Here is a 25302-nt window from a genome sequence, read left to right on the forward strand (position 1 = left end):
TAAGCCACCCACTGCAGTTTGTACGCAAAATGGTTGAGAAGGGATTCACTCTGCAGATGCTTTGATAATCTAGAGCACAGGAAATCAGGTGACCACAGCGAGGAAAATCCAGGGTCGGAGAACCTGGGCCCCAGTGTGGCAGAGATCTGGGCACAGATGAGGTGGGCTAGTGGCAGAATCCACCTTCCCCCGACCTGGGTTTGAGTCACTGCTCTGCCCCTTCCTGGCTGTGTGGCTTTGTGTGTCCTCCTCAGATTCCTGCTCTGAGAAGCAGGGATGGAAAAGCCTTCTCTGCAGCATAGTTGTGTGGATTCGAGGTTATGATGAGAAACACCAAGCCCTGCAGAGAGCCCCGGAGATGGTACCCCTTCCACCACTGCTCTCGGCAATGACTCAGTGTTCTGCTACGAGGCTCTAGGCAGGGGTAGTCCAGGTGAGATGGCATTTCTCAGGCAGAACCCCCTCTAACCATCTCCCTTGTACAGTGAGAGAGAGAGAGAGAGTGTCTCAACTCTGGGAGGATGACTCTGCTTTCTTGTTTTCCGAATAGATGAATTCAAGGTTGGCTCAAAGTGAGTGAAGACATTTCCCTTTCGTTCTGACCTGCCCGGGTAGACTTTTCTATTTACATCACCAGCTCATCGGGTCAAAATCTGGTGCAAGTATTAGGCAACGACTGGTCCCTGGTTTGTTTTTTGCTCCTTGTCTTTAGCCCGAAGCTTTCAATTCACCTTTTGTAACCCTTGTGCTGCCTTAAGTCGTGTGATTAAACTGTCTTTCCCCTGGCTGCTTCTTCCAGGCTTTGCCATGGTTAAAGACCCAGAAGCATTCTAGATCTAGGTGAAAGGGAAGGGTATTTTTGTTTGTCTTTTTGTGTGTTTGTTTTTTGTGGCGCTATGCGCCATTTAAAATTTTCCATTAGCCTGTGGCTCAGAGGTGAGTCTAGTTACTGGATTGAGTCCCTTTTTTCCAATATATCTAGAAAATTGTACATTATTTGGATAAGAAGTAATGGCAGAAGCCAGAAATATTCCTATATCCTGTCCTCAAAGGGTCAAATGATGCTTTTTTTCCCCTTAATTAAAAAAAAATTACCTAAGAAGGAGGAGAAGGGAATTTTGTAATTTGAAAATTAATCAAGCTCTCAGGCAACCCTCTCACCCAGAGTCAAAATGATGCCATACCACAGTGACATAAGGATTTTAAGATCCCTGGTTAAATGGGTCAGGTTATGTACAAAATATTATTCTCATTATCATTAAAATAACCAGTAAGTAGGGAATTTTCACCTGCATTCAGAACTTACAGCACACCACAAATAGCCTTTTATGTCTCAGCTGGTAAAACCATAAAGAGGTTGTTATTCTACAAACCAGCTTTTCATAGAAACCTAATTCAATTTTAAGAAAATGAATGTGAAGGGAAAAATACCTGTTCCTGCTCTTTCAATAGCTCCATCCTCCCACTCCCACTCCTACTGAGTCAGAGTTCCTTTATCCTTCCCTAAAAGGCCTCAGGAGTTTCCAGGTTGTCTGAACAAACAATTGTCATTCGTTGTTTGATATGTAGCTTCTGCCAGAGGGAGATCCATTAAGGGATGCTTTGGGGGAAATAATATATGGAAAGTGACACCATCTTATGATGTTAAGATGTTACCATCTTATGTGATTGGTTGTCAGTTCTCCTGAGCCCTCTTTTTGAAGTAATTCCATTAACAACAGATTAATACAGCTCTGCTGGTAAAGTACAAACGGCTACAGCGGTGTCTCTCCATCATTTCGAATAAATCTCCTCTTTTCTAGAGAAAACGCGCACATCCTTTTCTAATGCTATTGAAATTAAAAACATTTAATATCAAACCCAAATCAAATCAAGTCCGAAGTACAAAGTGCTGCTCTACCTTCAAACCACACTCTGATTTCCCTCTTCTGTAAGGCTGGGGGTAGGTGGGGATGATGGGTCCCACCAATTAACAATCACTGTCCTGTACACACCTAATTTTTCCTCTTAAATGGCTATATCATGATCCATTGTTAGAAGATGATGACTGTTCACCTAAATGAATCTCAGTCAATAGAATTTTATACAGTTGTAAGAATGAAGTGGTCTGGCAGGGGAAGGGAGGAAAATGGTGAAAATATAATGATAATATAAATGGGTACATTTATTGAGCCCTAAATATGAACCAGACATTGTGATAAGCCCCTCCCAGGCATTACTTAATCGAATGTTTATAATTCCACTATGAGGCAGTTATTACTCCCTTTAGAAAGCTGAGGGAACTGAGGCAAAGAGCAGTTAAATAACTTCCCCAGATCATGAAGCTCATAAGTGGCTAAGCAGGGTCCCAAGTAGACAACTCCCCACTGTCAGGTAATTTAGGCTGCCTTTCTAATCTTTGCAGCCGATCCTAACTACTTAACTTGTCAATTAGTTATTACAATGGGGATTACATAATTGTCATCCAAATTGGGACCATTTTGAGTATGAAAGTGGTCAAAAATTATGCCAGGACAGCAAGCATAAATGGGGGCTATCCTAGGGAAATCTAGGTGTGCAGTCAACTTAATTATTAGGAGCTTGGAATATTAGTTTCTGTAGGAAGTGTCACACGTGGGAATTAGAATCCCAGGCCAATTCATTCTTCTCCTTTCTCTAAAGGTGTTCCTTCATAGGTGCCAGGACACTGTTGCCTTCACAATAAAATATTAAAGCAAAATGCTCCATGCTCCAAAAATATAGAATTACTTCCCTCATTAAAAACTGCTATTTTAACAGGGATTTTTTAAAATGTAGCAGGTATATATGCTGATTAAAAAATATTCTTCAGGGCTTCCCTGGTGGCACAGTGGTTGAGAGTCCGCCTGCCAATGCAGGGGACACGGGTTCATGCCCCGGTCCGGGAAGATCCCACATGCCGCGGAGCGGCTGGGACCGTGAGCCATGGCCGCTGAGCCTGCACGTCCGGAGCCTGTGCTCCACAACAGGAGAGGCCACAACAGTGAGAGGCCCGCGTACCGCAAAAAAAAAAAAAAAATTCTTCAATGATATTTAAATAAATTTAAAGGTACAAAATAATGTACACAGTATATGATTATTTGGGTAAAACAAAAGGATTTTTATATATCTGCATTGTGTGTATATGTGTGTTAATATCTGTGTATGCTTCTGCATGCAGAATACATCTTTAGATAATACTCACAAGAAATGTTTAGTAACTGTTACATCAGCAAGGAAAAGACTCCTGGAATCTGGGGTGAAAGGGAGACTTATTTACACAGTATATCTTTTTGTTCAGATTGAATTTTTTGCCACCAGTGTGTTTTATTTTTCAAGTGAGAAGAAAAACTAGTTAAATAAATACCTCCCATTCAGTGAAGTTGTATCATAGCCAGTAGGAAAGCAATCTGATTAAAGTAATTGGCACTGATTTCTGAATGACTAATAACTTTACCTCTTTTTAAAAATTGGCATTTTTAGAAGGGGATGCCTGGGAACCAAAGTGAATCTTTAATCGGTAGAATTTTAAGCAGCATAAAACAGGGGAGTGAAGAAATTCAAGGGAGGGTAATCAGTCATGCAGGAAATAGTGTCTCCTAAGTTGGTTGCTAGTCTTTACAGTTTCTTCCTTTTCTCCAATTATGAACCCACAAATTTTCTAAAATGTCCACTTTTTTATGATGGAGGAAGTTTAAGCTCCAACAATGTGGGGAAGAAAAAGATTGAAGAAGATGCAATCATTTCTCTAGTATAATTAATTTCTAGACAAGAAACTGTATTTGCTCAATTTGGAGGTTCAGGAGTGTATGGAATTTTCTGCTCTTTAGTTATGCACCCAAAAACTTCTGTAGCTTAAACTTCACCAGTAGTGGAGGAAAAGATCAGAGGTGTGCAAAAGAATTCATTTTGGCCATGTGCACTGATAAAATGCAATGCAAAACTGGGTTCTTAAACTAGTGCCTTAAACACTATGTAATTCAAACAGAAGCAATCAATAATCCTTGGATAATATATTGGCATTAAGTATATTTTATATGAGTATGACAGAGACTTCTGGTTTTGAATCTAATACCTGCTCTTCCCTTGTTAACGGTAATAGAATCCTGATTTCATTTAGGGCAGTAATTTTTCTTCCTAAAAGACTACATTTCCCAGGCTCCCTTGCAGCTAGGTGCAGTCAGGTGACAAAGGTTTGGCTAATGAATTGTAAGTGGAAATGTTCTGAGGCTCTTCTGGGAAAGCTCCTTAAAGGGAGTTAACCAAGCTAGGAGGGCTTTCCTTTTTACCTTGCCTTTCCTCTTTCATGCTTGGAGAGAACATATAGATGACTAGAGGGATATCGTGGCCTCAGGATGGAAGAGCAAAGAGCTAGGAAGCGCCTGGGTCCCTGGTGACTTTGAGAAACCATGCTATGAGCCCCAGTGAGCCAGAGGTAGGATTTCTTTTAGAGATAATCTCTTACATGTTTACGCCATGGAAGTCAAATCTCTATCAATTACAGCTAAATGCAATTCCTAACTGATCAAACAAGTTACTTCTCTCCTTTGGGAGAAAGAATATGGTGGAATAAAATGAATATAACACTCATCTACCATCATTCCTAATCTGTGCACTTCGCTGTGCCTGCTTTTTGTTTTATTTTGTTTTTAATTAATTCGATTTAAAAAAGACATTTCACCTTTTAGAACAACCCAGAAGCTGAGTCTTCCGTTCCTCGTGCTCTAGAAAAGTTCCTCCCGTTTATGAACAACCCATCTTTCAACTCACAGAATCCCCAATTAATCATCATTTTGTTCACAAGACAACTCTGGGGGACATTTACTCAAACAGTGTGACTGTCACCACAGTTGTTGGAACTGAAGTTCTAGACACAGATGAACTTTTCTCATTTGTTTATTTTCCACGTGGGGTGTCTCATTTAAAACAAAGCCTTTGTAAGTCCCCAGGCCCTAAATGTAGGCTGTGTTATGGATATCCTTTGAAACCTCTGTCTTCTTTTCTCCAGGAAGGAGAGGAGGTAAAAGCTTGACTGAAAAGAAAAAAATTTTAAAAAGAAAGAAAGAAAAAAGAAACAAAATAAAAACCATATTTTTAACAAAAGGATTTTTGAAAGCCTTGGAAAATGTTGTGTTCACTCACATAAGGCCCCACTGTTTTAAACATATTTTACTATAATTTTTCCTTCAAAATTCTGACATGCGAGGTTGAACAGCGCTCTTTCAGTGTACAACCCCAGGACATGGAGAAATAAAAAGAACAGGATTCCAACTAATGCATGCTCAGTGGGAATCATAATATCGCATAATTGCTTGAAATCCACAGGCTGATCCCATGTCATCTTCAGAAATATGCAAGTTTCCCTTTGTTTTCTGACTTAGAGATATTTTCTTGCTTTAGGGCTTAACCCTTCAGCTCCTACCCCTAATTATTGAAACATGATGAAAAGTGAGCATAGAGCTGCCCTTCCAAAACCCACCCCAAATGTTGGGTAAGATCCCCCCAAATCTGCCAACTTTTGTTCTAACAGAAACACGCAGCATGTATTTAACTTTATCAGTGAACCTCATGTGTTCCTTTTCACCCATTTCCTTTTCTACCTGTTTCTAAATACACGCACACACTCACACACACAGCCCGTAAACTCTCCACAAGAAACTTTGCAAGAACAAAGATTTGCTATTTCAGAGCTTGTAATGACATGTTTAAAAGTTCATCAACTTCCCCCTTTAAAAAAAACCTGGCAATGAGTCTAAAATAATAATTCAGAAAGATTTAGAGAAAAAAAGTCCTTAAGACCTCTTCCTCTGCAACATTATGTAAATCATAAATTTACCCCTGGTCTGGAAGTGATTACAACAAGCTATGAGACAAAAGATATTCCTCAGCAGACACTGTTGACAATAGGCTGTGTTCTCCCCTCAGCGTATTAGAGGATTGGGGAAGGTAAGTTCTCATAAGGGCTAATAAGAGTTTGAGGCCATTAGGAAGAATTCCCAAGTGTATGTGTTCCAAGAATTAACCCTAAGTCCTGGGACAGAACTGATTGCGTGGACTCGGGACAGAAACGTGTCCTCTTATTCAAGGTGAATGAGCCTCCGGGTGTTCCAAGCATTCCCTCACTCTTCTCCAGTTTTCCCTTTGCTTCTCAATTGTCATTGTCCCTGAGCTTCCAAACAGGATTCCTGGAAGAGGAGGAAGCACTATATAAACAGTTCATTCTAGAAGTGTGAGTCATCCCTGAATCAGCTCCCCCATTCCTTATATAAGGAACGCCCATTCAGATCTAAGCTTCTCAATTGCTTTTAGAAATCATTTCTTTGTTCTGTCTTTCCCCGTACCTTTTTCCTGAGGGCAAAGGTTTAACTTTTTCATTCTTCTCAAAGCATTTCAACACTTGGGTTGGATATTCAGTTAACAGAACATCTAGAACTGCATTTTGCTTGATCGTATAGCATTAGAAGCTAAGGCCAGCCAACTCAAAGGGACACTGCAATGCCATTTTATAATTAAGCAGAGTACCCACTGGACCGCATGTTATAACAGATGTTTCCTGGCCCCAGGTACTAAGCCAGCACATAGTAAAACTGCCCAGAGCCTCTCCCTGAGCCAAGATGGGTCAGTGTCTGGAACAACTCCTGTCTAGTGTCTCTTACTGTAATTAGAGGTTGAGGCTAGCTTTTGGTCATTAATTCCATTTGAAAAATAGCCATGGCTAAATTTAAAAAGAACAAAAAAATATCGGAGTGCTTTTAAAATTGAAAAGCCCAGTAAGAAAATGGAGATAATTTATTGGTGATTTATTATTTCGAGCAGTGTTTTAGACCTGATATAAATTCTGTACAATGATTTGCAAAATTCTTCAAGATGTTTTGCAAAATTTTCACTCCATTTATAAAATGGATAAAATTAGAGGTTCCTTATGCTTAGGCTGGAAAAGAGTTTATAGATTGGTTTGTACCAGGAAATCAAACTCATATGCTGTAGCGGCCAGTTGGTGGATGAACAAGGCAACCAAGGGCAAGAAAACCATTCTACCTTTTTTTAATCTAGTTTCCTTTCATTTACTTGTTTTCAATAAGAGACATGGATACAGGAATATCGCTCTCTACTCTGAGAAAACAACAGATCAAGCAGGGCTCAAGTTCCGGAAGTGTGCCCCTGAGGTCAGCACGGTCCTTGCATTTGGCATATGGAGGCTGCTCTCAGCCCACTAAATGATGCTGCCCCTGCCTTTTCTCTAGGAGCTCTTGGACCTCCCCACGATACGGCAGCTGGGGAGAGCAGGGCGTCCCCTTGATGTTGTTCTAGCACAGAGGTATCCATTCTGATGGGTCAGTTCCCATGCCTTAGTACTTAAACGTTTTTAATATCACCCTTGAGTACAAGTGCATAGACAAATAGAAACTGGTATTGCTTCTGTGTAGGGCAGACTAAAGGTCAGTAGAAAATGATGAAGTCATTGGAGCCCTGGAGAGCCCATGCCACGTTAGAGGGTTCAAGGGGTAAGCTACTACAAATTGAGTAGGAATGTGGGACCCCTGTGGCCAGATCTGCTGATTTCTCAAGAGAAAATAAAAACCTGTGTTCTTATATAAAATCTCCCAATTAAATTGTCACCTCATTCAAACACTGTAAGGGGTAAACAACATACATCGGTGGTCCAAGACCGGCCTAGGTGCTCCAAATTTGCAACCTGATGTTTAAGTGACTTGCCCAGCCATCACTCAAGTGACTAGAGGCAGGTCCGAACTAGAACCTAGAGTCTCTGACTCCCCAATCCAGTGAGATCTTTCATTAAAACAGGTCCTGTAAAACACTGAATAGCCTTGAAGAGAGATTTGTAGACTGTATACCCTAAGAAGTAGGTACTTAGATATTTTTAGTATTAACAGTTCTTTACGTGAGTGTTTTCTCCTACAACAGAAAAGTAAAAACTCGTTTCCAAAGCTGACATATAAAGAGGAAAAGTTGACAGAAGTTTCAGAGATAACAGGCTATATACAACTATAAAAAAATGTTGGTCCTCTGGCTGGTTGGAAATTACATTTTAAACAAAGAGATGGATAGAACTCCAAGAAGGATTTTAAAACATTTAAAACATCCTGTGTTGAGGGTGACCCAAAGCAGGGTAAGAAAGCAGGCAAGTCTAAAGAAACCTCACTGTTAGGAGTGATATGGTTTTAATGGATTTCCAGATTCATGCGATCCTGAGACCAATCTGTCCTTTTCATAGCTATTCTTTACCTTTGTTATTAAGCAAAGTTGTGCCTGGAGTGAGGTCAAGTATTTATAAAGTAGATTTGTTCATGAATTAACTAACATGTATTGAGTGCCTCCTATGAATGAGACCAAAATCCCTAACATCTCATATCATCCCACCCTCCACATGACTTATCTTCCTTTGACTACTTATACTATTATTCATTTATTTTTTTAAAAGACCAATGTGCAAATGGATAACTAATAAGAACTGGCTGTATAAAAATATAAATAAAATAAAATTTAAAAACTTAAAAATAAAGATACAGAAAAAAAAAAAAAGACCCATGCGCTCTTTTTCCCTAAATACAAAAAAAACTTAACTAGCTTTATATTGGGACAGGGGTCACATCAATGAATTAAGTAGTCCTTGACCTTAAGGTTCCATGGACCATTAATACATAAAGAACTAATTTTAATAAAAATGTTGGAAGTGCTGTGATGAATGCAGAGGAAAATTAATTTTCCTCGAGTCAGCTGGGGGAAGTGAAAAGAGCCTCACCCTGGATGTGAAATTGGGTTGAGCCTTAAGGAATGAGCAGGAATTTTCAAGGCCAAAAAGGAGGGGAAGGTCATTCTAGGCAGAGGAAGCAGCTGGAAGACAGGCCCAAAGTCCCAAAGTATGTTGGGCATTTGGGGAAGGGCAAATGGTTCAGTATAGCTAAAGCTAGTGACTCATGGGAAGAGTGGCAGGAAAATCTGACTGGGCTCGGTTTTAAATAAAATATTACATAGTAGTGAGTATAACCTCTTACACTGGAGGTAAGGGGCACTGCCAAAGGTTTTAGAGCTGGAGAGTGTCAGATCTGTTCTATGTTAGAGGAAGATCATGTTGCCTTCAAAAGGCTGGTGAGGGAAGGGACTGAAGGGAAGAAGGTCAACTTGGAAGCTGCCCAAACCCTTCAGACAAAAGATGATGAAGTATAGTCAGCCCTCCATATCCATGGGTTATAGTTGAAAAATAAAAATTCCAGAAAGTTTCAAAAGGCAAAACTTGAATTTGCCAGCAACTATTGACACAGCATTTACATTGTGTTTACAACTATTTACATAACTTTTACGTTGTATTAGGTATGATAAGTCATCTAGAGGTGATTTAAAGTATATGTGAGGCTGTGTGTAGGTTATATGCAAATACTGTGTCATTTTATATAAGGGACTTGAGCATCCCTGGAGTTTGGTATTCTGGTGGGGGCCATGGGGGCAAAACCAATCCCCTACCGGTACCGAGGGACCACTGTACTGAATTAGAGAGTAGCAGCTGAGGTGAAAAGGAAAAGTCAGATCTGAAAACCATTTCTGAGGTAGAAACAATAAAACCTGGTGACCAGTCAGATAAGGAAAATGGGAGGAGTAAAGATTGAAGCCAGAATCTTTCACTTGAGTCCCTGGGTGGAAAAAATGTCATCTATCAGGACATAAGGGGAAGCAGGGCTTCTGGAGGGTGAATGTGGGAGAAGGGAGAGGTGGGGGCCGGTGGATGAGCCCTGGCTTGGAGATGTTAAGGCTGAAATGCCTTCTGTAGACTCCAGTAGGTGAACCTCACCTAGAAAGCATTAAAAACTGGAAATGGGGCTCAAGAAAAAATGTAAGCCATGAGCTTGACCCTTGTATAAATACTCTGGAAATGACCTTTAAATGATATGGATGGAAACCACTTATACTAAGAACCCTAAAGGATAATAATCAAATCATTTGAGAACTGGTAGTAAGAGAAGGCACAAAAGAGCACTTCAGTCAGCTTCCATGTCCTTGTCTTTTATACAATGAAACTGGGAAATTATTAAAAGAGCACTGGACTTGGAATCGTGCGGACTTAGGTCTGAATCCTAATCATGCTATTTACTAGATGTTTGACTTTGGACAAGTTATTATTTAATCCCTCTTAGCAAGACACTTAGGTGTTTTGAGGCAGACGCTATTCTGCAGACTGGAAATATAATGATAAACAAAGGCCCTCAAAGAGCTTAAATTTCCTTTTCTATAAAACTAGAAGATTATAATGAGATACTATATTTCAAGCACCCAGCACAGCATAGAGCGTACTAAGACCCGTCAGCTTACTATGTGCCAAGCACTTTCTATTCATAGGCTCGTTTAATTCTTACACCAAAACTAGGAGGTAGACATTAATGCTGGGCCATTAAACAGTTGGGAAAACTGAGCTTACGTGCCTTGCCCAATTTCATAGGGAACAAATCAAGGATCTTCTGATTCCCAAAATGCTGCACTTCACCTTCCTTCCTTTGCCAAAACCGAATGAGCACATGTAGCCAAGAGCACCTTCTCTCTCAATGCCCTGAAACTATGAGTAAGGGAACTAGAAGTTATCATCCAGTGAAGTACAAAGTAAGTTGTGATATATGGCATATTAACATGCGGATAATCAAAATTCAAGCTAGTCAAGATAGTGCTGGTATGAGTTTCTTTAAATGATGTTCAGAATGACTGAACCAGGTATAATGTACTACAAAAGCTCTTCATTAGTTCATAGATGGCCAAGGTTACACAGTCACACACGGTGGCCCTGGCTGTAGCTACAGAATCTCTTTCCTACTTCAAATCAGTTTTGGAAGTAGGTGGAGAAAAAAAAATTTAGTGAGTCAATAATACTAAAAGCATTTTGGAGGTAATTTTCACTGTTAAATAATGAAATGCAATTGCTTAAAAGTCCTTCTGGAGTGGGAATCTTTACGATTCTACTACCTTTTTATGTCTTCCTCTTTGCTATCAGTCTAAATCTTCCTCTCCATTCCCATCACACTGGCATAGCTCAGGCTCTCTTCATTTCTCCCTTGGGTAGCACTCAGCCACTTGTCCTGTTTCTGCTGATCACGCTACCACAACTGCGCCAAGTCTTTATCCTGTTCAGTAGTTCCCCTTCGCCTAAAAAGTCTACCCACATTCATGCATGAACACAGGTTGCTTACGTTTTGAACTTCATTCCCAACGCACAGAACATCTTAGGTCCCAAATGCGCCATGCTATTTCACACCTCTGATCCTTTGCAATTGGTAGTCCCCCTGCATGGCATGCCCTTCCCTAAGTTTATCTGATGAACTCCTACTCATGTTTAAACACACAGCTCAAGAGTCATCTCCTCTGAGAAGCCCTTCATTACCTTTCCATGTCCTAGTCTTTGTATCCCACAAGATTCTGTTTATTAGTAAACCTGTCACACTAAATGACTTGTATTTGTTAACATGTTTATTTCCCCTAGTAGACTCTGAGCTCCTGGAAAGAATGTACATTATCCTCTACATTTTTGCATCTCCATACCCAGGAGAACCCTGGCATATACAGTAGGGGCTCAATAAATACTGTGGCAGTAAACAGAGCTGATTCCAGTTGTCATTATCATGGTCATCATCCCATGGTTAGTGGACGCCCACAGGAGTATAACTTGTTGGTAGGTGTTACATTTGGTGTTTAGAGTGGTTGAAGGAGAGACAGCCAGACTCTTTGCTGTTTCTGATGAAAAGGAACGAGGGTCTCTCTAAAACGGGAAGGAAAGAAGAAAAGCTAGAGGAGCCTGAAATGTGTTCATTTTGTCACTTTTGGATGCCAGAGATTGGGATTTTAGTGCAGGCCAAGCCACTTATCTTAGAAGGTTCTGACAAATTTTCTGGGAAAAATAAAAGAAATGAATAAAATTAAAAGCTGTGGTCAGAAGGTTACAGAAAGGAATGGCACACATTTCTGCTGGGGAATAGGAAGTGGTCTTGTCTTCCGCAGCAGGGCTGTCTAATAAATCTGGAGAGTTTTACTGACTTCATAGGCGCAAAAATAACCACCCGGAGAAGACATCGGGTTTCACTTATTTTTTTGGAAAGTAATTTTTCACAGACGCAAGGTTAAAAGAAAGTGGTTGCACGGGCTTCGGCTGTGGTGGTGTGTCTTCTGGTATGCGTAATGCAACTGGATCTCAATTCTGGGACGATGCCCAGTTTCAGAGGTCTAAAGCCTCTGTTGAAAGCCATGAGGACAGAGTGTTGCCAGAGTTTTATGTATGCAACTGTAGACCGGTTGTCTTAGTGCAAGGAGGGACTTTGATCAAGAGCGTCTGGAGGGAGGGGTTTCATTAAACGCTGTTTTCAACCCTTAATTCTACAGCTTTTATGTCTACTTGTTCCTAAGTCTAGCACAGACCCCAAACGGCCCTGACACAGAGAAGCCCCTCCCCAAACCCACGTCTGGCTCTCCGGCAGCAGCAGTGATGGGCATGGAAGGAGTTCTTGGGTAGAAAAGATACACGGTTTGGAAGGTTTTGCTCCTTACTCCCTGGATTTTGGTCTCATGTTGGACCATTCAAAGAGGAAAATGCTGGAAGCTCTCCCCCTCCAGCCTTATGTCTGTGATTCATTAGGAAAACTTCCCCTACATAGAGACAAGCTTTCCTGAGAAAAGGCTTGATAAGAGTGTATGTTTGTTGGATGAATTCTTCCTTTTAAAAACATCTGGCCAAGAAGAGAAAATGCAGCCAGTCTTAGAAGGTTTAAGTGTCCCTTTCTGAACTCCTTTCAATTGTCCTCACAATAATGGATGAGATGGCAACTAGGTAATCTTTTTAACATTTTGTAACTTCCATGTTCAATTCTCATGGTGAACCTGCAGGGACCTTCTCCCACAGGGCAAGGGAAACTTTTTTTCGTACGTTGATATGTCTTCCATAAATCAATGGGAATGCAGACAGAGGAGCTGTGATCTTGGCCACATTGTTGGGGAGTGGAGCCACCTGGTGTGTGGGAGGCCGATTATCCTCAGAGCGCCCAGCAGTCTCCGTGAAAGTGGACTGGGGTCTCAGAGTAAGATCATTGGATTGGGAAGCAGGAAATAAAATCTAACACCACTCCATCTGAAAGAACCACCTTATTTGCAAGATGACAAAAATAAATGGGTGGTTTTCAAGTGTATGTTTTAGCGGCAGAATCCGTTTCCAAAGGAAAATCGTAAATAATACATTAGTAAACATTCACTGAGTCCTTGGCATGTGCAGGGTATTTGGCTAAGCCCTTGACATGTACAGCATTATTGAATTTAATCTTCACTACTCTTAACAGGCACTGTTATCATGTCTATTTTATAGACGAGGAAAGTAAGGGATCAACTTGCTCCAGATAAGGCACTGTACCACCCACCATATGAAGCAGATCCCAGTGGGGCTCTTGTGGAATTAGGGTTAGAATACCATGTGCCTTTAACCCCTGCTGCCTTACTCCTCTGTCGACTTCTTCTGTCTCCCTAAAGCAACCCCAAATCTTCATGGAGCAGAGGTTCAAAATCTTTTGACTGGATAACTCCTAAAGTTTCTTCTCAGTCTAATGCCCATTCATCCTGATTCTGGAGACATAAACCATGGTAATCCTCCGAATGAGCTCCTTCAGACTGGATGTTGGCAAACGTTGCTCTTCTTAAATGGCCTGACTCAAAGTCACTTTTCACATACCTTTAAAGAATAGATTTTCAAATGACTTTGCTCCACTAAACATAGGGGTGAATTCCGGGAATTGCACAGATGTAAATATTTTGATGCTACGAGATCAAATGTGCTGTTTACGTTAAAACTGAGGTGCCCAAGTCAGGACTGTTTTATATTTCTTTCGTAATTAAGTTATTAAGTATTCTATAACTCACACATTTGCTTATGCATTCACTGGCCAATTGTCTCTAATCCAGCTAGGCGCAAGCATTAGGTGTTAGAATTTTCACCTCTCACATTAGCTAGATGTCTGTCTGGGTATTGGCTCACTCAGAGCAGAGGGTTCATCAAGGAAAGGGGGAGACTTTTGATGTCTTTGTTAGCTGTTCACAAAGGGAAAAAGCTCCACAGGCTGAATCTCTTAACTCCTAACTCACATCAGACATCCCCAAATTGCATGATCTTAGTGTTGCTAAGGTGGGGTGGGGAAACAGCCTCCTTCTTACAGTGTGGTTGGGGGTATAAATCGGTATAAAATTATTGGAGGGCAATTTGGCACTAGCTATTAAAAACGAAGTGCTCATACCCTTTGACCCGATAATAAGCCACCTTCTGGGAATTCATCATAGAGAACTACTCCTACAACTGCTCAAAGATGTAAGTGTAAAATGATGTTTGCAAGAATCTGTGTTACGGGGAAAACTGGAAAGGCCCCAAATGTGCACTAACAGGCAATTGGTTAAGAAAAGTTTGGTTCGGCCATGGAATATAATACCATGGAGCCGTTAAAAAGAAGATTAAAAGGAAGATCATTTTTTACAGACTGGCATGGAAATATGTGTAAGACATGTTGCTAGGTGGAAAATAGCACACTTCGAAGTTGAGAATATAATCCCATTTTTGTAAAATAATAAATAAATTTTAATATATGCCTTGAAAAAATGTTAACTGGTTTTCTCAGCTGTGTGGGATTATGAAAGATTTTCACTTTCTGTGCTATATATTATAATGTTTCAAGTTATTTACGGATATATACTATATACATGCTGTTACTTTTGTAATCAGAAAAAAAATAGATGATGCTGTGACTTGGCCCCTCGAGAGCCCTGTTAAGAAAGTGTAGAAGCCTACTCCAAATCCGTCAACTTGAGTAGAAAACAAAACTTAGCCAATGTGGAGCAGTGATGCCGCTTAACCAAAAGGAGGACCACACATGGAAATTCTTCTGGCCTTTAGAGTCCGTAAGCCGTTGTAATAGTTAGCCCACAATGGAGTATTCTTTCCACTAGGAGCTAAGGAGAATACATTTAAACGGCAGCCAGTTTTTGAACCACTGCTCTAGTTGAGAGGACAGCTGAGGACCAGAGACACAAACCAAGGGGTCTCATCGTCAACAGTGACTTGCCAGGGGAGCAGGGTATCCATAAAAGATGAATAGGAGTTTGTGTTTAATTTTCACACTCTTTTCAAGGTAAGATTTGGTGCAATTTACAGGGGCAGATCCCCATTTGGTGGGGCGGGAGGGGGTGGGATTCCATAGCTTATGCAATTAAGGGGACTCAACCAAAAGAATGCAAAATTACAAATACAAAATGAGGTATAGGGCTTTGGAAGGGGTCCCTGAGAAAGAGGGCCCTTAAGCCATCCTTTGCTAGTTTCTCAGCAATCTGGTCTGCACTGACTTAGCGTTCTTAAGCCAAGATAACACGGAGGGTAACACGCACGCTTCCTTTTAAGAATTATCCTGCCAGAGGAGCATTTCCATCTTATACCTGGTGAAAGCTAGAGGCAGCACCCTGAGCCCCGGGAGACTGTACGATCTATGTTTTGGGGGATACTTGAGTTTCTGTGGCTGGAGAAGCTCTATTTGTTGACTATGGCAGACGCCCAGTTCTTGATGCTCATAAAACTATGGCAGTCAGAGACGGAAAGATGGATTAGGTCATCAATCTAGCTTCGGGTCCAAGGCAGGATGGTTCCCTATTGTAGTTGTTCCAAGCCTTCGTCCTGGCAGTTTGGAAATATCTCGGGGGCCAAACTCTTCGAAGGCTGTTCCTCTCCTCTGGTCCCTGGGCAGATGTTGAGGTGTTTAGATGGGGAAAAAAGAGCATTTTAGAGCCACACAACTACTTAATTATATCCACTCACCTAGATTCCTATCAATGTTTTCCACATGAAGAAAACAATTTAGTGTAAAGAAACTCTTGTATCTCTGGCATAAAGCTGCCATCAGGGAACAAATCACTGATTTTTTCCGGTTCCTTGTATTTCAGCTTTGGTGGTGAGTGAGTTTCTTTTTTTGCTTTAGGAGAAAAGCAAACTTGCTTGAGTTCTCCATAGCCAGCGTTATCAAGAATGAGTACTATTTAAATGCTGTTTTTGTTCATGGGAACAAAGTAGCTTTCTAAACACTTATTTTGAGTCTGTTTACTTCTGTCTTTGGTGAACTTTATGTGTTCTCAATTTTTATTTTAGGCTTCTAGGGGGCTACAAAAATGGGGATTCTGAAAGCTAAGTTTTGATTTTCCCATGTTTTCTTGCAAGTCCAAATAGATAACGACTCTAATCTCCCCCAAAATTTTGGTGGCTACCTTTTTAAAAAAAATTTATATTACTGAAGTATAGTTGATTCACAATGTTGTGTTAATTTCTGCTGTACAGCAAAGTGATTCAGTTATACATACATTCTTTTTTCATATTCTTTTCCAATATAGTTCCCTGTGCTATATAGGAAGATCTTGTTGTTTAGCTATATATGATAGTTTGCATCTGCTATTCCCAAACTCCCAGTCCATCCCTCTCTGTTGGTGGCTACTTTTTTTTTTTTTTTTTTGGCTGCGTTGGGTCTTCATTGCTGTCCGCAGGCTTTCTCTAGTTGCGGTGAGCGGGGGCTACTCTTCGTTGTGGTGCGCGGGCTTCTCATTGCGGTGGCTTCCCTTGTTGTGGAGCACGGGCTCTAGGCGTGTGGGCTTCAGTAGTTGCAGCACACGGGCTCAGTAGTTGTGGCGCACGGGCTTAGTTGCTCCGCGGCATGTGGGATCTTCCCAGACCAGGGGTCGAATCTGTGTCCCCTGCATTGGCAGGTGGATTCTTAACCACTGTGCCACCAGGGAAGTCCAGGTGGCTACTTTTTTGTACAGGAGGAGTACTGTTCTAGACTAAGAGAGTAGGCTTGAACGTTGACCGATGAATGTATGATATATGTCCTCAGTAAAATCTTTTACTCCCTATGCTTCACATACGTGTGTGTGTGTGCCTGCATGTGTGTGTGTGTGTGTGCAGTCTGCTTGCTTGTTCTTTATGTGTTTGATGGTTTATGTGGGTTTTTTGACTTGAAAATACTCCAATTCTCTTTTTTGGTAAGTAATGCTGCTGGCAAGTATAAAATACTCAGAATAATGTAATATTTGGATATTTGCATTTGAAAGTTCATCTCCTTTTTAAATCAAGACAAGTGGGCATTCGTTTATTGATGCTAGTGACATTAGTATTAGAACTTTTAGCAACAAACAACGCCCAGCAACGTTTTTTTCTTAGAATTCCTAAAGATGGGTTCCCAGTTAATCAGCTATCAAGAAACTATCTTTTAATGCTATCTGAGTTAAACTTAGCCGAGTTTAATTAAATTTTAAAAGTTGACTGGGAATTCATCCAAAATGTGCTCATCAAAAAACAAAGGTACTTGAAAATAGAGGTAAGAGATAGGATTATGAGGGACAGAATTAATTTTAAACCTCCTGAACTGGAAAAATGGTTAGAGACAGAAATGCTAAAGATAAAAAGATTTTCTCTTTACTTTAAAAATAGTTCAATACAGTATGTCTGTCCTTAGGATTTTCTGAGGCATGCTCCTTTCGAAATGTGCTTGTCCACACTAACAAATTACTAAGGGGAATGGAAAATGAAAATTGCTGAAAGGTACAAAATTACCAAAGGTACAATAGTATTGAAAATCACTATATTTTCCCAACCCAAAAATTCCGAGAGATTTTTTTATTCACAGAGATCTGTGAATGTACTTAAATGTAATCTCATACACAAGTTAAAATATTTCAGTTGTGCATTAAACAAATTCTCTTTAGGAAAAATAATGAAATTACGTGAATTTAGCACTGTCTGGAAAAATATGGACTGTGTAATGAAAAGTTAATCCTGCTGGCAACCTCATTAATGTGGGCTACACACAGCTCCTTACGGGCAAATAAATTGTAAGCTCTTAGATGGCTATCTGTCCTGAATGGAATGTTTTAGACATGGTTGGCTCAGTAATTGTGGAACAAGTGAACACGATTGAATTCAGGTAGATCTCAGATTGTTCACTGTTTGAGATATATATATATATATTAAATTTTCTTTGTTAGTTATGCTTGATTTAAATAGTAACTAATGAAATGATAGCAGTTGTTTGTATTTACAACCCTATCTGTGGTCTGAAAATTAACATGGCTTTATTGGATAAGAACTTGGTTTAGAAAGAAAAGAAATTAATTTGTTCAAAGAATTTAAAAAATTCAGTGGTAGAACAGATCTAGCTTCTCAAATGACATTTTCTGGACTCTCTCTCTCTTTCTCTTTTTCTGTCTCTACATCCCAACTTTACCACTTTCTGTGCTGTTTTCCTTGTTTGGCAAATAAATATGGTGGCAAAGATGGAACCACATAGCCACCCCTGGTAGAAGCAGAGTGTTTTGTTTACAATAGAAGCTGACCTCCCATTGTCCTAGCATGAGTCACATGCCCATCCCTGAGCCATGTATAATGCTGCGGCGTGTACATTAGTTTCCTATGGCTGCCGTAACAAATTACCACAAACTGGGTGGCTTAAAATAAGAGGAATTTACTTCCTCTTTTCTGGAGGTCAGTAATCCAAAATCAAGATGTCAGCAGGGCTATTCTCCCTCCAGAGATTCTAGGGGAGATTCTGTTTCTTATCCCTTCCAGCTTCTGGTAGCTCCAGACAATCCTTGGCTTGTGGCCGCTTCACTCAGATCTCTGCCTCTGTGGTCATATTGCCTCCGTCTCTTATCTGTGTGTCTCCTTTGTGTATTTGTGTTTAATCTCCCTCTGCCTTGATCTCATACGGACACACGTGATTGTATGCATGGCCCCCTGGGATAATCCAGGATGATCTCATCTCAAGATCCTTAATTTAATTTCACCTGCAAAGATCCTTTTTTGAAATAAGATCATATTCACAAGTTCCAGGGATTAGAGTACAGACATATCTTTTGCGGGGGACACCATTCAAGCCACTACAGCTGGTAAATGTTTAACAATCTCCTTGACAAAAAAGGGGGACCCCTCATATATAATATTTGCCTAACCTCCGTGGTTTAAATACTGCCACCATGTCCAATTTCAAGTTATCAACAGGAAGTCACTGAACTTGGAGTTGGGATAAGATGCACAGTCGCGGACCATTATATAGTACTTCCACCATCCAGACCCAATAGATGTCAGTAGCCTCAAGAGCACAGATAAGAGTATAATGTATTCAAATAATTAGAAAGTGATGAGTTTTGAGTGCCTATTAACTTTGTTTTAAATATAATTTATTTAATTATAAATATATATACTTTAAATTTTAATGGTGATAACGTTTAACAACTGGCTCACAAAATTCCTGAAAATTTACTGGTTGGTTCAGATGAGCTGGTATGAGCCAGCTCCAACACCACTGGGTAGAATTTGCTAATTGATCAGGTCGGAGTCATACAGCCTAAGGCACAGGGGCAGCAACATGCCAACCACACGGACTGAAAATGAGGTGGGTGGGTCCTTAAGAGAAAATCGGGGTGCTATTAGTTAGGAAAGGGAAAGGAATATGGAAAAGACAAAAACAACAAAGCCACTTCCGTATCATCATTCAAACAGGTATTAATGATTTCAGGCTAAGGAGAAAAATGTTCAGCAAAGTCCAAAACATTTACTGGTACAACTGAGGTGGCTACACATGGTTCTGCAAATCAGTCTCTCTACCTAGGAGAAAAATCACTGTTTCCACATTCTCATTTTACTTAGTTCATACGATCTGTTTTTAAGCCTAGACACATTTATCCCAAGGTGAGCAACTTCAGAAAAATACATAAACCAATGGTCGTTTTCAGAGTATCATTAAAAAAAGATTAACAGCTTTATTGAGACATAATTTGCACACCATGCAATTGACCCATTTAAAGTGCAAAATCCAATGGTTTCGGTACATTCACAGAGTTGTTCAACCTTCACCACAATTATTTTTAGAACATTTTCATCACCCGCCAAAAGAAACTCTGACCCACTCAACTGTCATCTTCCAATGTCTCCACCCTGACTTATAGCCCTTGGTGACCAATAGTCTACTTTTTGTCTTTATAGGTATACCTAGCCTAGGAACTTCATATAAATGGAATCATACAATAGGTGTTCCCTTGTGGCTGGCTTCTTTCACTTAGCATAATGTTTTAAGGTTCATCCATGTTGTAGCATGTGTCAATATTTCATTCCTTTTTATTGTCAAATAGTAATCCATTGTAGGGATATACCACATGTTGTTTATCCACTCATTAGCTGGTGGCCAGGCGGCCATTTGAACTGTTTCTCCTTTTCAGCTATTATGAATAATGTTGCTATGACATTTGTGGACAAGCTTTTATATGGACATAATTTTCATTTCTCTTAACCCAGTGGTCTTCTAAGTTAAAATTTTTGACGAGGTTTCTTATTTTCCACACGCTCGTTCTCCTTCCCTACCGTTTAGGAACGGAAATAGAAATGCCACATACAGAATTCCAGTTCTGTTAAATTTGGGGTCACTACCCCAACCCCTTAAGAATCCTGGGACTGGCTCAGCCCAAAGAAGGAGTCTGCTCACCAACTCTAGGGCGGGGGAGGGCGCTGTTTGTCAGGAGAACATAGGAGCTGACTTGGGGCCCACAGATCACTGAGCAGGTGTGATTGAATTTCTTGTTACACCAAGGCCTGGCCTTGCCCACAACAGGCTCATAATAACTAGTACTTCACAGTGCTGTTCAGGCAGTCTCCATATGCAAAGTATAAAGAGTAATAAAAATTAAACCTTACTCTCTGGCCTGGAAATCAGAGTCATGGGGTTTGGGAAACTTGCAGAAAAGAGAGGGGGAATTTTTAGCTTCTCTGATAAAGACCAGTGGAGAGCTTCATTTTCTCCCTTGCATGATGGGAAGTGATCTATCTTCCAAGTGTCGTGCAGACCTGGGATGAAAAAAAAAAAAAGCTCTATATTAATTTATACAGCAACTTTCTTCCAAGAAATTCAGAGGGTCTCAAACAGTCTTTCACTCATTCCCCTGAGGGAGTTTGCATAAATGTGCATAAGAAATTACTTTTTTTAAAATGTACACTCTCCAGTTAGCCAGTACCAGGCAGAAATAGAACTAGAAAAGTAGACCTCCTGACCAAACATTCCGCTATAATATTTTCAGTGAGCTTCTATAAATCAATGCAGAGCCTTAAAAACAGGATCTCTCCATAATATCCCCGGGACTCTGCTCACTGATGACTGATGTTCCTTTCACCAGGGGCAAAATTTTCCCTTCCAGATGAGAGTCAACCGACATGGCATGCACCGTGACCCTCAAGAATCTCATTCATTTACAGTGGAGCGCTCAGGCCCACCTTGAAACAGGCAGTCCAGATTTCCCTCTCGCAACTCAGCACTCCTAACCCAGCCCAACTGAAAACCTCTCCAGAATCTCGGGACTGGCTCAGCCCAAAGGAGAAAGAATCCTGCTCCCCTGCTGTGGGCAGAAAACTGGGGTCTAGCCAGTCCCTCTCACTTTGTCACTTGCTGTGTCTCCATGTTGCTTATACAGTGGGCTGTACTGCCCTGCAGAGTCCTACTGGTCATACTGGGGAACATACTCAGTTCCAGTTTCCCAAAGCCCAGCTCGGTGCCCAGGTGGGTGGCTCTGGGAGAGCTTCCAGCATCAGGCATATGCAGGGCCCAACCCAGCTCTCCATCCCAAACCAAACACTTAATTCCTCGTGTTGGGCCTTTTCTCAACATACTTTTTTTTTTAAATTTTTATTGGCATATAGTTGACTTACAATGTTGTATTAGTTTCAGGTGTACAGCAAAGAGAATCAGTCATACATATACATATAGCCACTCTTTTTTTTTTTAAGATTCTTTTCCCATACAGGCCACTACATAGTATCGAGTAGAGTTCCCTGTGCTATACATATATATACATGTATCTATTTTATATATAGTAGTGTGTATATGTCAATCCCAGTCTCCCAATTTATCCCTCCCCTTTCTTCAGCATATTCTTTTTTTTTTTTAAGAAGATGTTGGGGGTAGGAGTTTATTAATTAATTAATTAATTTTTGCTGTGTTGGGTCTTCGTTTCTTTGCGAGGGCTTTCTCTAGTTGTGGCAAGTGGGGGCCACTCTTCATCACGGTGCGCGGGCCTCTCACTATCGCAGCCTCTCTTGTTGTGGAGCACAGGCTCCACACGCGCAGGCTCAGTAGTTGTGGCTCACGGGCCTAGTTGCTCCGTGGCATGTGGGATCCTCCCAGACCAGGACTCGAACCCGTGTCCCCTGCATTAGCAGGCAGATTCTCAACCACTGCACCACGAGGGAAGCCCCAGCATATTCTTATTGTGACGTTATTACCCATCCCTGAAAACAAGTTTCTTTTTTTTTTTTTTGGTTAGGGTTACACTAGCTCATGTAGAATCTCACACCTGGGGAATATGTGTGCCTTTCTTCCAACCCCCAGAAAGCCTCTGGGCTCTACAAATTTCTTCCCAGGGATTCTGGGGGAATGGGAAATCGTAATCCATTTAGCAAAAGAAAGTTCATACACGTGTCCCATGCTGCATCCAGCCTCAGACACATTTTGTTTCATACTCTTAGCCTTATTTAAACTTTATTTAACCTTAAACTTTATTCAAACTTCATGTTAGGACTGGCTCCATAGTTTGTGGGGTCCAGTGAAACGTGAAAATACAGGCCCCTTGTTCAAAGTTTAAGAATTTCACATTAAACCAAGCACCAAGGCCCTTCCTAGTACCAGGTCCTGTGTGACTGCACAGGTTGCATGTCTGTGAAGCCACCAGCCCTGCTGCCAAGAGTTAAAAAGCAAAAGACTCCTAACCTCTCTTGAAAACTAGAAAAATTTGGTAACTCTATGTTTGCATCCCTAAATGGAGCATAGAATTGGCTGGTGCCAAGTTGCCGTTTGTCTTAGTTCACTAGGGCTACCATAACGAAGTACCATAGACTGAGTGACTTAAATGACAGAAATTTATCTTCTCACAGTTCTGGAGGCTAGACGGCTCAGATCAAGGTGTCAGCAGGGTTGCTTTTTCTACGGCCTCGGTCTCGAGCTTGCCTTCTCACTGATGGCCACCTTCTCCCTGTGTCTTCACAGGCTCTTCCTCTGTACCTGCCTGTGTCCTAATCTCCTCTTCTTATAAGGACAGCAGTCACATTGGATGGGAGCCCACCCCACTGACCTCCTGTTACCTGAATAACATCTTTAAAGGTCCTCTCTCCAAATAGAGTCACACTCTGAGGTACTAGGGGTTGGGGCTTCATTGTATGAATTTTGGAGGGGACACAACACAATTCAGCCCAGTACACAGCTGCTCACTTCAGAGCGGGCACAGTGCTCCAAGTCACAGCACTAGCCTGGTCCTCAGCAGCTGCCATCCGCCACGTTGCATGGGCTGTTCTTTTTCCTCCTGCTTCCCCTCTCAGAGAGATGGACCTATCTCCTCCGGGGTAGCGTATGGCATGGTGACACTGTTTACCATGGGACAGTGGCTGCACACTCTCTCTACCTCGGCAAAGCTAAGATTGCTACTCGGGCTTCCCTGGTGGCGCAGTGGTTGAGAGTCCGCCTGCCGATGCAGGGGACACGGGTTGGTGCCCCGGTCTGGGAAGATCCCACATGCTGTGGAGCGCTGGGCCCGTGAGCCATGGCCGCTGAGCCTGCGCGTCCGGAGCCTGTGCTCCGCAGCGGGAGAGACCACAGCAGTGAGAGGCCCACGTACAGAAAAAAAAAAAAAAAAAAAAGATTGCTACTCAAGTGATCCTTTGCAGCACTATAATCAGTTTCTTAAAAACGAAAACGAAAATGTACCCATTCTATAGCGATAAGACTTCAAGTGCAGAGCAGAAATTGCCGTGGGGTATAACTGGCTACTCGGACTCGATCTGCAGGTTTCAAGCGAGGGAACTTTCAGCGATCCTACTTAAAATCACCTGACCATCTAAGGGATGGCCCCAAATTTCAATGGAAACCCAACTATACAGCTCCTTGGAGGCAGCATACTCCCAAATTGGTATTTGTACCTATTTGCAGAAATGTTAGCCAGATTATAGCTGAAAATTCTGCTAATTCTGGGGAGGTTTTTGGTCTTGTGCCTGGAACTATTGAAACATACATTCACACCTACCACATGTAACACTTAGCAGCATAATTTCCAGCACAACACTTTCCTACTTTATTTTTAAAAGAAATAGAGCAGAGACTAAAGATCTGCGCTCACCCTGCTGCTTTTTGCAAGAGGCTCCACAAAAGGTGGAGGGGATGGCTTTTGTGTGAAAAGAGGATTATTTTGCATTTTTAAAAGGAAAGGAGCCACAAAAATCTTTGCTCAGAACCAGGGAACGTATGATGCCGAAACATGTAACATTTGCACCTGTGTGTCAACAGAAAAAAGTCATGTCAAATGTGCAAGGCTCTGGGAAAAGAGTAATGATTATCTCATAAATCCCAGTATTGGAGCTTGGAAGAGACCTTCAAAACATCTTACTGTATCCCCGTTTGTGTTAAGACTAGGAAAAGGAGGTTCTTAAATTTTTAAAGACTCTCTCCAGACCAGCACTCCACCTAAAACGCAGGTCTTTTCTCCCAGCCAGGGCAGTTCCCACCCTACCAGGCTACTTCCAAACAGGCATTGTCCTGTCGGCCTAAACTGCATACCACAATCACAAAACCCTCTCTCTTTATACCAGCGTCTCTATTTAGACTGCAGAGTTGAGAAAGCAAAGGCTATTTCAACTTCAACTCCCTTAGCAAACAGAAGAAAAGGCATCTGACCCGCCGACTTTTCCAGCTGGTCCCTGTGTCTGGCCGCCCGGTCTCCGCCGTAGCGTGCGGGCGCCGGCTGCCGGTGTGCCACCAGGGGGCGCAGCATCCTTTGTCCTGACACCGGCGTTGAAGGCAAGCTCTGCAGCCCGGCTAGGCCTCCAGGAAGATCTGCCTTGCCCTCCTTTCACGGTTTCTTTCTGGAACCCGTCCACTACCCAGCTCCCTTCATTCACTTTAAAACCGTTTTCTTCTTCTTGCCTGACGCTCAGTCTCCCTCCGTCCCATCTCATATCTGTGCGTGTCACCGGGCTCTGGGCATGTTTGTAGACAGGCTTTTCAGAGCCACCAGACCCCCTCCCCAGCAGCTCTTCCTCTGCAAAGCTTAGGAGACCATGGCCGCAGCTTATCATTTGCTCTCACTTGGAGGCCCCTCAATTGAGGATATTTCTAAAGATTCTTCCAGAATGAAGGGGCCTCAATGACAGGACTAGCTCCCTGGAAAAACGATCACATCCGTCCTTTAATACCCCTCCCTTCCACTCAAAAAATAACAACA

The 25302-nt window shown here is 41.6% G+C and overlaps 1 protein-coding gene across 3 annotated transcripts in view; it reads right to left on the reverse strand.

Annotated features, from left to right (window-relative positions):
* Window positions 1-25302, reverse strand: part of LOC117312625 (uncharacterized) — an 88807-nt gene that overhangs the window by 25047 nt on the left and 38458 nt on the right. The window contains exon 3 of one of the 3 annotated variants that reach the window (XM_073806117.1): window positions 19252-20890. The exons of 1 other annotated variant lie outside the window; for it this stretch is intronic. The gene's annotated coding sequence lies outside the window, so the exon portion shown is untranslated. Of the gene's footprint in view, window positions 1-19251; window positions 20891-25302 lie in introns of those variants that run through there. One more of the 3 variants, XR_012332496.1, reaches the window with a different exon arrangement.

The sequence above is a fragment of the Tursiops truncatus genome, chromosome 6, assembly GCF_011762595.2.
Source record: "Tursiops truncatus isolate mTurTru1 chromosome 6, mTurTru1.mat.Y, whole genome shotgun sequence".
NCBI classification, from domain to species: Eukaryota; Metazoa; Chordata; class Mammalia; order Artiodactyla; family Delphinidae; genus Tursiops; species Tursiops truncatus.